General features: G+C 42.0%; 1 protein-coding gene across 2 annotated transcripts in view; it reads left to right on the top strand.

Annotated features, from left to right (window-relative positions):
* The first annotated feature begins 4,764 nt into the window (after nucleotides 1-4,764).
* Nucleotides 4,765-12,627, top strand: part of RNF144B (ring finger protein 144B) — a 55,682-nt gene continuing 47,819 nt past the window's right edge. Inside the window, exons 1-2 of one of the 2 annotated variants that reach the window (XM_075416817.1) lie at nucleotides 4,766-5,199; nucleotides 8,529-8,698. The gene's annotated coding sequence lies outside the window, so the exon portion shown is untranslated. Of the gene's footprint in view, nucleotides 5,200-8,528; nucleotides 8,699-12,627 lie in introns of both variants that reach the window. The other variant, XM_009939414.2, reaches the window with a different exon arrangement.

Here is a 12,627-nt window from a genome sequence, read left to right as displayed (position 1 = left end):
ATCGCTGCCACATCTCCTGTCACGGGAGAAGGTCGAGAGGACGGGTGACAGTAACCTGCCCCTTCCCTGCGTCTCGGTGCAGAGAGGTGGCCGAGGACGGGCCCTAGGCCGAGGGCGTTGTGCTGGCTGCCCCTGGGCCGGACGCCTGCTGTTCAGTGGCAGTTCATCAGCTCATTATTGATGGCAGACTCATATCAACTTGGCTTGTTTTCTTTTTGCGGCCTGGTTCCTTGCACACTTAGAGAAGAGGCAGGAGTTAGCAGAAGTTAAAAATTTGCGTGGAGCTGCTGCAGAGCTGTTCAGTTGCTGGTGGAAAAGTGCCCGCTCCTGGCGACATTGCCAGTAGAGCTCTGCACCAGCTGGGTTTCCAGTGGGGGCAAACATACTCCCCCTTAATGCTTCCAGGTCCCGGGAAGACAAGTTGCACTGGAACTCCAGTAATGCGCTGTCAAAGCCGTCGGCCTTGATCTGTAAGGTGAGGTTTCTAAGCACCCCAAACCCAGCTGCCCCCGTGGGGTAGCAGGCTATCTCCTCACTGTTTTCTGGTGAGGCTGTGTGTTTTTTTCCTCTAGCACTGTTCTGTATGGGTCAAATACCAAAAGCTAGTTTCCAGTATGTCAGAAAGTACTGGAAATTACAAACACAGGAAAAAATAACTGTAGAGAAGAAATACAGAGCTTTATGGAAGCTATATGATCATCTTTTGTTTCAAGATGGTCTGCTGTGCCAACAAATTTTAATGAATATTGCATTTTATCTTGTTCGTAGAGCAAGATGAGTGAAAGTCACCTACCATTCTTCTTTGTGTCTGAGACAAATCCATGCATTTTGAGATCATAATGATTTTAAACGTTCAGTAGACAGTGTGCCGTCCCACTCACTTTTTTACTGTAAAATAAAAAGCTCTTTAGATTTGTACCTACTGTTCTTTCAAAATAATTTAGCTGGATTTATTTCACTCCAACACGAAACACCTTATTATAAAAGTTTTACTATGTTTTAGCTAAAGGGAATAATGAAGATTTCGTGCCTGGTTTGTCACTGAGTGACTTGCATACCAAGTCAGAATTGTAGAACAATAGGGTTATTTAAACAGGAGAAGATATGACCTTTATTTTCTTGTAGCTGTTCTGAGTAAAGCTTGTCTGTATGCAAAATATTATATAGCTCTGTATTTTTGCACTGACATAAGATTTGTCATGTGGTGTGATTATATAAATACGTATATTGAATAGAGATTCCTTTTTTAAAAGATAAGGTTTATGAAGGTGTCGCAAATTACTTTTGATGGTGTAATTCCCCTTTAAAATAGTTCCCGTTGAGGAAAACTATTCTTAGCCCATGACATCAGGGCCATCATACTTGCAACTTCAGATAATATATGTATACTCACTGTACGAAACTGTTCGTTTTTTGTTTTCAACCTTGGTTGTGTTACGCATTAGTATCGGTTTTTCTTGTGAAACTGTCTCTCTTGCATATACAAACACTTTTTTTTTCGCGTAGGAAAATGGATAATTTGTTTGTGCAGTAAGTGGATAAAGACACATTTTTCTTAGGTAGGCTCTGGTTTTAGAAAGCTTGTTACAAAACCTGTTGTTATTTTAAACCTATGAATAGCAATTATGTTTCAGGATATTTGTTTTTTATTATGCGAAAACTGTGAATCAGGGTAGTGAAAATTTCTTTTTTTTTCCTCACAAGCTAATCCTAGTTATTTATGTAGAATTATAATGAAACTGTTAGTTATACACTAACTCAGTGTTTTCACTTCCTGCTAAAGGTATTCTCTTTGTGGGATGTGAGAGATCTTTTCAGTGGTCATGCTGTTACTTTTTTATCCACCTACATCATAAATTAATTAGTAATTTTAGTTAATGCCAGAGTGGCTTAGTAATTTTGTAAACATTTCAAGTAGCTGCAAGGATGACACAGCAACATTAGTAATTAACTATGCCAACCTTTATTCTTGTTCTGGCTAGTAACTCAGCTAAAAATTCACAGTGATGTTGCATTTTGGCATTTATCATCTCAGAGGCTCAGCTATTCCCCCAGGACTGGAGTTATAAAAGTGTCAGTTTAGAGTGTCCAAAAAGTTAATTGGAGTCGCTTAGTTTTATGCTTTATATCACTGTTGTCAAAGAAGAAAGAAAATGGGGAGAGCTTAGCTTGTGCCTTGACTGGCATTGTGTGACATTCTGAACTTGTATTTTTTATTTATTTGTTGGCTGAAAAAGGAAATCAATCAATCTGGGTTAAGAGATTCAGGGATTTGAGCTGGGTAGCAATTTTAGTGTGACTCATAACACTTCACAAAATTAGCTTGCCAAGAAGATGTGCTTCTGTGAAATGTGAAGTACCTGGGCTTGAGGTATAGCTGGAAGAGAAATCATTTTGACAGAAGAGCTCATAACAGTCCAGCTCACGCCTTTTGGTGATGGCAATGGAAAGAATCGTCAGTATTGATCATCTTAAGTCCTTATAGCCTGAGCTCTTGCACAGTGCCACGTCACCTTCAGCTTTTTTTTTGCTGTGGAGATCCTTGATAAGCACAGAAGTCGGGGCAAATACAGGAGTGAAGACGGAAGCAGGGGAATAGCCAGCTGTCCACAGAGCATCGGTAAGTGATTGTCCTGCATGTAAATACGGGGACCACAGTTTAGGATTTGATACTCTAGAAGTGGAGTGCTTTGGATGAGGACATCTGAACATTTTCCATAAAATTAAATGTCTGCAGAAACATTCACGGTGTTTCTCACCAATTTTATGATGTTTAAGCGAAAATAATTTTGCTGTAAGCTGTTTTGCATGTTTGTGCAATAATGTTATAACTTCCGTCCATAGAGATACACAGTAGGAAACTGGATAAAAATATCATGTGATGTTTGCATCTGAAGTTTCCAGTATTTATCTGCATTTTAATGGACTAATCTAGTTTTCTTAATTCAAAAGAACAGCCCCCGTAGATACAAGCTGGCCTCATCATTTATCTGAAGGAAAGATGATTAGCCTTTATTTACCATTGTTTCGCTTGACTGGTGGAGGCTATTGCAGTGAAGCTTGTTTTTGTTTTATTGTGCCAGCAGGGAGTAAGTACCAAACCAGATGCTACTTTTGCTACTTTGCTACTGGCAGATGCCCTGCTCTACTTCTGGACTGACTGCCCTGCCATTTTCCCTACACCTGCATGAATGCCTGATTTCCTTCATCCTCCCTCTCTCACCACTCTCCTCCTTGGGATAATTGCCTTTTGCTGTTCAAGTGCTGTGGTGCTGAGCATGGGAGCTGAGAGCAGGGAGATTTCCTTGCTGCGCTTCATCTATAGCTGAACAAGTGCCTGTCTGATGGAGGCAAAGTAGCAAAGGTAGCAGCTGCAGGAAGAAACTACAGGAGCTGGAACAGAGGGAGGGAGGAGGGAGGAGGGAGGAGGGAGGGGAGGTAGTGAAAAGAAAGTGATACAGGCTTAAGCTATTTCATATTTCAGGCTTAAGCAGAAGATGGAGGATAAAGATCTAACCACTGAAGGAGACTCCTTTTCTAACTGTGAAGTTTGACACAGAATTCCACATTTTCACTACTGCTCTGCAGCCTAAGAAATAGCTTTGAGCCCCAGGTGTTTCCTGAGTACTGTCTAGGATTGGTCACTGCTGAGGATGAAAGTCTGCTACTGCTGGGAAGTGCTCTACTAGCTCGAGTGGCCATGTCTATGACATGGCTCTAGGTTACCTGATCCTGCTGTAATCCTATTGAAGAGTACTGTAGGGATCAACATGATTCCACATGCTGGAATGGCTGTATTTTTTCTGGTGACTATTCCCTCCCTCCCCGGATGTAAAATTATTTGTAACACCCAATATCAAGTAGGTTGATAAAATTTGTACTTGTTCTGAGAGGAAAAGGGTAAGTGATGATAATTCAAGCAAAGCTGTAATGCATAGGTGCAAGGAGAGTGAATTAAAATTGCATGATCTTTCTGCCTTTTCCGTAAATTAATCTGATGCAATAGAATTGTCTGAAAATAACTAAACACTCAGCTGTGAGTTTCTGTATGCCCTGCAAGAAATGCCTATACATCAGTCTTCACAACAAAGTCCTGAAGGCAAAACACCAGCAATCATTGCTTCAAGTACAAAGTAAACATTTCATCATAAAAATTAAATTATAGATTAGCATCTATATTTGTTTCTCCCTCTGTCTTTCTGCACCCCATGCACTCTGATGTATCTGTGCTTCTTATCTGTGGGTGTGGTACATTTCCTGCAGCAGGGAAAGTTCTTGAGGGTTTGGGGTCAAGTGGCAGAATAATACCTTCTCCTGCTGCTTGGCTGGTGTGAATCACACCCGTAGGTTTGGAGCACAGAACTGCAGAGTTTCCAACCCCTCTTGCACATAAGCCCAGCTTTAAAGAGTCAAAATTTAGTATTGGCAGAATAAGCTGAGCACCATCATCATTAAGCACTCAGATTTTAAATTACACTGATACTTTACTTGTGAGTTTAGATTTTTGTTTCTTTCCCCTCTAACGTGAACAAGGCGCTTTGCTTTTAGATGACATTTTTCACATATGGAGAGAAGGAGAAGCCAGCAATGTTTCAGACATCATCTGCTGGCAGGGCAGCTGGTATACAAACTGCTATCCTTAAACAGGTTAAATGGCAATTGGGAGGGTTTTTGTGAGTGTCGCGTCTAATGCCTGGTCTCTTTCAGTTTTACTGTGTCAGGGCTCAGATGGGAGTTGTAATTAAAAGCAGCACAGATATCCAAATGAGAACGTAGGGTATGCATTGGCTGGAAGCTGCCAGGGTTGAAGTAATCACCTGCAGTTGAATTGAGACTCGGCTGGGAAGTAGGAAGTGCTGTGCTCAAGCTTCCTGTATAAATAAATGCAGCTTTCCCACAGCTACTGCATACAAGCTGTGACGTGCTTTTAAGATATAATGGCAGCATGCTCTTAATAGCAGGGAGGGGGTGATTTATCAGAGCTGCACACGGGCTGGGAGACAAGTCCTGCTGCAGTCCTAAAAAGTGTACGGCTGTCAGATACTGGGAGGAGAGGAAGGGCGTGCAAGAGCAATCTGCCGCCGCTCCTGATTGTGAGCTTCAGAGGTTTGTGACATCATGGTTCTTGGGAGCGCCGGAGTCCGAGTGCAGCTACTGGAAAGTCACGCAGCTGGCAGTGAACGCTACCCCCCTTTCAAGGTATGTTGGAATACAGCTTTCTGTCTGGTTTTTTTCCTTAAAAGCAAAGGATGCGCTGAAAATAGCAAGAAACCAGCATTTGCTTCTAAAGGAATAAGGTAGAAAAGGCTTAGTGGAAAAAGGAAAGGCAGCAATGACAACGATTGAAGAGCTAAAATAAATGTTATTTGTGGTTTGGCTAAAATAGAACTGTGCAGGGCTTATTGCGGAGGCAGAAGGAAATCTTGGAGTCCCAACTATTAAAGGCACAGAAAATTAAATAGACACTCAGTACTTCCCAAAAGGGTGAAATTACTCTTGTAAGTGTAACTTTTAAAGAAATATCAGTGTGAAGTGTTTGAAAAGGCTGCAGGATTAGGACATATCTGTGTCGAAAGCAGTTGCTAACATGGCATTCTGCAGTCATATATCTGTTTTGGTTTAAATACAAGAATTCCCTTCATACTGAAAACACATCTGATTAAGCTGGAGGGAGCCCGAGTTTAAAATGCAGAGATTTCATCCTGGTTTAAAGGCATTTCTTCTGCCATGATCTTGTACAGCTGGTATTGGGAAGGAAAAATAAATTGATCTGTATTATAAGTGTTAATGGACACTTCTAATCTGTTCAGGGTTTAGGGTTATGTGGTTTATGTAAGCACATGCTAAATATACAATAAATTCGTTTTCCAGTTTGCATTTTTAAATTTTTTTACACTAAGAACAGAAAATTGCGTTTACTGGTATGTTTGCACTGCTTTCTCAGCATAGGGTTTTCTCAGTAAAAAGCTGCTTTGGTAATGAAGATGTTTGAGTCTAGTTATAAAGCTGTGTACTTTCTGTCATACAGAGGCACTCTGCTTCCTAACTGCATACGGCAATATAAAATACCTTCCTTCAGAGAGCACTGTAAGCAGTAAAATATTTAGCATGACTACAGTTAAGGAAGCATTGCAGGGTGACTTCCCATCATCTTGGTAAATAGACACTGAATGCTTGTAAGAAATTAATTTTAGCAGAGGTGCAGGCCGTGAGTGAAATACCCCCATGCAGCTTTCTAGCTGACTGTGAGCAGGCACAGCAACACGCTGTGTTTGGCTGCCCTCAGCCTGAAGGACAAGTGGTCTCTGTTAAGGGCAAGCACTGGGCTTGGGATACCAATATTTCTGGCAACAGAAGTTTCAAAATCCTATCCTTAAATATTTTCCAAAACAAATCTATTAACCTGATTCTTGTCCTGTTAAAGACTTGTCTATGCCTGAATGTGAGTGGCTGTATGGGTTGTTGTCATAGCATGAAAGTGGCCAAAACCCTTCTCTCAGTGAACATAAGCTATGTTGCAAAAAGACAGCACACATTGATAAGGGGATGGCTGCAGTTATGCTTCTGAAAGTAATGCTTTAGATCATGGCTTGAGAAGTGTGTGTTTGCAGAGTGTCTAAAGCTGTGGTAAAGTGGGAGGCATTGCTTCAAAATAAACGAGAGCTGTTCAGGAGCCAAGCTAGTAAGATGAGAATCCGACTCCTTTTCTCCCAGTCCTCTTACTGTCCGATGGGGGAATTGAACACAAAGCGCTGGCTGCTCATACACGGACACAGAAACCTCCCTACACTTCTCATGTAGGAATAGCATTTGGCAACCTGGTATAGTTTCTGTTCCCCGTCCTGAACTATATCCTGCGTACGTCTTGCTGACAGTCATGGTCTTCTTTCCCACAGATGGTGACATTTTGGTGATTGTGTGGTGGTATGCTTTGGAGCAAAAGTTGGTAATATAAATAGCAAACAATATGGAGTTGCTTCTCTCTAGCTAGGTTCATAGATTACACTCTATTCTCTAAATGCTTCATAAGCTTTGCAGAAATAAATAAACAGTGTGGAAGTGGTTATCTGGCCTTTCCCTTCTGGTGGAGGAGGAAAGTATGTACTTGTCCTTATAATCATCTGAAGTTTAAAATGCAACTGTGAAAAGCAGCAAGTCACTTTACAGGAAAACAAGCAGCGCTAATACTTAACCTGGTTCCCAGTTCACTGGTATGCCTCTGATAATATCTGTGGTATGAGTCTGAGCTCTGTGCCTGCAATCCACCCTGTCCAGACTTTTCAGTGACTTTTAGTGGTGAAACCCAGTGGAGCGTATTGCTTTGACGTGTAGCTCAAAAAAACTGCTGTAGACTTGCTGTCCTTCTTCTTGAGTAGGGAGTTTTCTTGAATGTGTCTGAAACTACACAGTGCCTATAGATTGTACGTATCAGATCCATAAATATCTCCTGAGCTAGGAGTACTGTGACATCTGAGACCATAATTACAGCTCTGGGCCCATGGATGTCACAAGCACACGTTAACAAAATATTGTGGCAGGCTGCCAGTGTCGCTGTGAACTGAGTCCATCAGACCTCCTTGCCCATACCAAAGCAGACATTGCCTTCAGCTTCACGAGGCTGAAAACGATTCTGGGTCTGTCCTCTTGCTCTGCGTATTCCCTGGGAGGTGGATGCAGTCCCTCCTCTTCCTCCAGCTTCCCCGTGCCGAAGCCCAGCCCTATGTAATGCACTTCACAAACTCTCTTTGTTACCCAACAGCCAGAATAGCCTTACACTCATTCCACCTCAAAATTAATATTCTTTTTGTCTGTGGAAGGGAACATTGAACAAAAAGAAAAAGAACAGATCCAAAGGGAAAGACAGCAATGATACTAAGCTCAGCCTCTAGCATTTTGTATTTCTGCTGAAGCACAGCTGAGCTCCAGTGCTGGACTGTAGGCCTTCTCGCTTGACAGAGAGAAGTACAGGTCTCAGGGCCATCGTACACTGCAAATTTACCCAGTCTTGGACAAATATTTACGGAGATGCTTGTGCCAAATAACTTTGTGCTGATCAGTAAGAAAATAGTGTTCAGTAATCTCTCTGTGTGTGTCTCGTAAATGGTTACAGCTCAGTGGGAACTGAGTGGGCATTACATTCATAAAGTAGATCATTGCTAGCAGATACTAAAACACTCATAAAAAAAAGAGATAGTATCTCAAATTACAAAGGACCTCATCCTTTACTTCCTTCTGATGTGGGACTTTTCCAACTCCTAGTCTTCCAGGAAGGAGCAAAGGTGCTGAGTGGAAATCTCTAGGCTTGAGAGCACGAGAAGGTTAACTGCATTGCAAACACACTTTCAAATAAAAGATATAGCTATATAAAACTCATTTTGCTGATGCAGTTTCCTAGATCTCTTTGTATGTGTTGGTACTTGCACACAATGATATGTGTTCCCCATTTCCGGTTCCTCTTATTCTATTTTAATGAAGAAAAAATATTGTGGGTTGCCTAAGACCTGGATTTTTTTTTCCTGTATTTCTAGGGGAATCTGCTCAGCCTCCAAGGGAAAATCCATAATCAGTAATAGAAATGCCATCAGTTTACCTGATTCTTTGAATGTCCGTGATGCCTGCAAATACAATTTTGACTTTGGTGAAGTTTGGGCTACTTGACTGCAGGACCTATGAACATCCTTGTGCTGCATGTTTCTGAGTAAGTCAATATCTCTGGAGTCCCAAAGCCCACCAGCACCGGGCACAGCGATCTGAGATATGTGAATCTGGCTCCTGCTACAGAATGGTTAACCTCCCTGAAGTAAGGCAGTCCCAGACGTGCTCTAGTTAAGGGACTGTTTGTTTAAATTATGTTTATATGAAACCTAATGAGAAATCCTCTACCTGTCTGACAGACTTCAAAGACCATAAATAAGGGCCATTGGGTGAGTCAGAGTGGGACTATTGTGTGGCTCCAGAATTGGGACATGATAAGCTGTATTTTTTGGTGTTGGCCTGGAGCTGTTATCAGTGAAGATGGTGAAGTCAAGATGTGCTGTGCATGAAAACTATAGCCAGCATGTTACTGCAGAAAAGTCCAGCTTGTAAGTGTGAGTTCCTGTGCGCTAGAACACATCCCCTGCATGGAGCCATGGAGCTTCTTCCCGTGTGCTAGAGCTTGTTGTAGACACAACCGTCACAGGGAGTTGTTCTACGTGTTTTTTGCATGAAGGAGATGCAAGAGATGCTGATTAGGAGACAGAGTACAGAATTACTTTTTACTGGAAGGAAAAAAATACCATTTTACTGTCATGCTCCTGTTTCTCCCCTCTAATTGAGAATGTCAGTATTTGTGTCTGTTGCAAGCTTTTCTGCCTTTCATTTTGCTGTAATAACGAGGAGTGGAGGGAAAGTATAAGGTGTGAGTCATTACTCAGGGAGTGGACGCCGTCTGTGGGTCTGACAGAAGCTTTGATATTCGTGTTTGGTAGCAGTACAAACTGTTGTATCTTCAGACTGCCGAGGAGTAAATGTGTAGAACTGAAAACTTTTATGTGCTCTATCTAGGTTTGCAAAAAGGAAAAGCCATTGCAACAGAAGAGCTGTATCTCTGTGTTCAGGGGCTGAAACGGGTCCTTCAAGGCTACCTGTACTTAACGCTTTTATGTACTATATATTGTGGCTTAGGGGTGAATTCCTTACTAATGTATATAGAGCCACAAATCATTCAAAATTGCCTGCTCTAAACCCCTATGTGCATAGAAGGAAAAACACTTTTCGTGTCAGTTAGTGTATAGGCTAATCATCTGCATGCAAAGAAAATTCCAGGATTAAGTAGAAGCTGTGACATGCAGGCTGACACTGGTTATGTCTGAGCAGTAGATGGGAAAGTTCACGTGTTCTGGCTGTGCTTAATTTTGGAAGCATTCTGTTGGGTGGATGTGGGGAGGTGATGAAGGAAAACAAGCTGATCATCCCCCCTTCAAAAAAAGAAGGTTACAAAGATGCAGTCAGTGGGGAGAACTAGCTGATTGTGCGGGCTATTTGCCATTGCGCTCGGTTGAAGCTTTCTTGCAGCAGTGGACCCTCAGCTAACTACTGATCCTGGAACCTTTCCCAATGGGTTTTACCCATTGTAGGGCTAACATAACATCTGTGAGGCCAGCAGTAACTTGCTTGTTGAAGTTTTGCGCTACTGCGAGGATATAGTCTTGCACTCTCCTGACCTCTTCACAGTTGCACTGGTGGGCTCAGTGGTGGGGAATTTCTATGACAGTCTCCGGGGAGGATTTGTGGGAAAGGCAATCATGCCCTTTGCCTGCAGTGGAGTAAAAGCCACACGTATTTATATATAATTTAGCCGATGCTACTTTAAGGACATGTGTTTTTTGAATTGGTCAATGTTTTTACTGCAAATACCCAAGCAGTGTACATGGCTTGACCAGTTTCAGCCCCCTTGTTGACTTAGCTTCCCAATTTTGGGAGAATGGGCCAACAAATGAAGGAAACATGCAGTTGTGGGGAGAGGAGTAGAGAAGGAGTGGACAATTCTTGCCATAGCTCCTTTTCATAATTCCTTAACGACAACAAAATGCCTGTTTGAGGGGCATTAGTTGTCATGGTCATAATTAAAAGACCAGCTGGCAGACAGATTATCTTTAGGAAGGTTTCTGTAAGGTTGTCACCCTATGTATGTATGTCACCCTACGATAGTATAGCAAGTGTATGAGTTCCTTCAGTGCTGTACTCCAGATGCTATTTTTTCTGCATGTTTGGGAGGTGGGGCAGCTTCTTTCAACTGTTCCTAGTTGCTTATCTTTGCACACGTAAGCAAGTCCATTGGAGCCATTGGGATTACTCCCATTGGCAGGGCTTTGATTTCATGGCTAAGATCATGGAGAGACTAGCCGGCTGTTAACAGATACTAAGGCTCCTGAGAGTGAAATCTTGTGTATTTACAGGTTGCTGTTCTTCTTTGAAATTATTTCTGTAATGAAGGTTTAAATTTGGAATTGAAGTGAGGGAATGATGAATGCAAACCTCTAACTTCATTTGATATACACTTCTGCTTTATTATATGTCTTGTAGTAGCATCTGGATTTCTGAGTAATTGCATCAAACCCCTGAGAAACTAACTGTGTTCCCTGTGCTTGACACTGTACAGACAAAAACCTTCTTGTGAGCGCTTAGATCCTGAAACACAGAGGCAGAAGGTGGATGCAGAAAGTCAAGTGGGAGAGGGCAGGGCAGCAATGCGACAGTATTGCGTCGCATGGTAGACAGTGTCACCAGCCGAGCTGCTGCGAAGGTTTTTGACTCAAATTTAAGAAAATGTCATATTTGTCTTACCTAGTTAATAAGATGCAGAGCAAAACAGATTATACTCTGTTAAAAATGTTTGTTTATAGAAGTGGGAATATATAGGTGATTTAAAAATACATAGCTGTTAGTCAAGAGTGTAACACTAAATGTAGTTGAAGATATTATTGTTGTTCCAGCATAGTTTGCAATTTCTGTTCAGTAGCATGTATGTGAGGCCTATCAGAGGTTAGAGATGCCCCATATTCACATCCTGATTGATGAGAAGGGCACCATGGGGCTCCTCTGCGCTGGGGCAGCAGGCAGTGTGGAAGGAATCACCTGCAGCAGAACTTGTCCCAGGAGCTGTCGACCAGGGTGCTGGGCTCATTGCTCTTCCCGTGGGTGGGCTGGAAAAGAGGGAGAGCAAACATGGGTATTGAGAGGACAAGCAGACAGGAGCTCAGTCAGGGGATTGTTACTGGAGTTTACTTTTCGTTTTCGCTTCTGCAGATCTGGCCAGAGCTGGGAGCCGTTCAGTGCTCTGTCCTGTCCTCATCTCTGGTTGCAGCTGACACTGGTAGGGCTTGTTGAGGAACTGGCAGAGGAGTGGTTTAGGGATACACTCTGATTAGTTTAATAACCGGTTGTGAGAAGCAGTAGTAGTTACTTCAGTAAATGCATGTGTTTAGTGTCAAAACAACCTGCTCATGTCCAGGTCCAAATCTCTGCTATTGATTCTTAATGACTGTATTGTTTCTAGCCAAGCTCCAGTATAGTCAGTAGCTATTCATGCTGTTTTCTTAACGGAAAATGCTTACATTAGTGATAGTGACTTTACCAAGGTCTGATCTTCAGATTTGGCTCCCAGTCGTTGATTCGCTGAGTGTTGTGTAGCTAAGACTTGAAAGTTACCACGCAGTAGTGTGTGTCCCCAGCTTTCTAAGTCATTGAGACGTATTTGGATCAAGGGCAGCTTTCAATGTTGTTTTATCTCGGTTGCCTTGAACAGCGTGTTTCTTCTATAATAATGGGCAGCATATTTGACTGTAAGATTAGATAGGGGCAAATCAAAACATATACTTACTAGTTTTATTCACTGAGCAGTCACACAAAAATTGTTATAAAAGGAAAATGAACTTATTCTTCGATTCCTGTTGATGTAAGTCTAAAATTGTGTGAAAGCGCTTTTTGATGTTTGTAGTGAACAAAGGCTGACCATAATCTTGCAAGTGTGCAATTTTCTTGGCCTGACAAAATGAAATGACAGAGAAGTTAAAGGTATCATCTGATTGTAAGCACTGAAAAATACATTCCTCAGATCATCCCTTCTAAAAATAAATACCTAAA

Source organism: Opisthocomus hoazin, chromosome 3 (assembly GCF_030867145.1).
Source record: "Opisthocomus hoazin isolate bOpiHoa1 chromosome 3, bOpiHoa1.hap1, whole genome shotgun sequence".
Lineage (NCBI taxonomy): Eukaryota > Metazoa > Chordata > Aves > Opisthocomiformes > Opisthocomidae > Opisthocomus > Opisthocomus hoazin.
The sequence above is the reverse complement of the archived record's forward strand: the minus strand, read 5'-3'. Positions and strand labels throughout refer to the sequence as shown.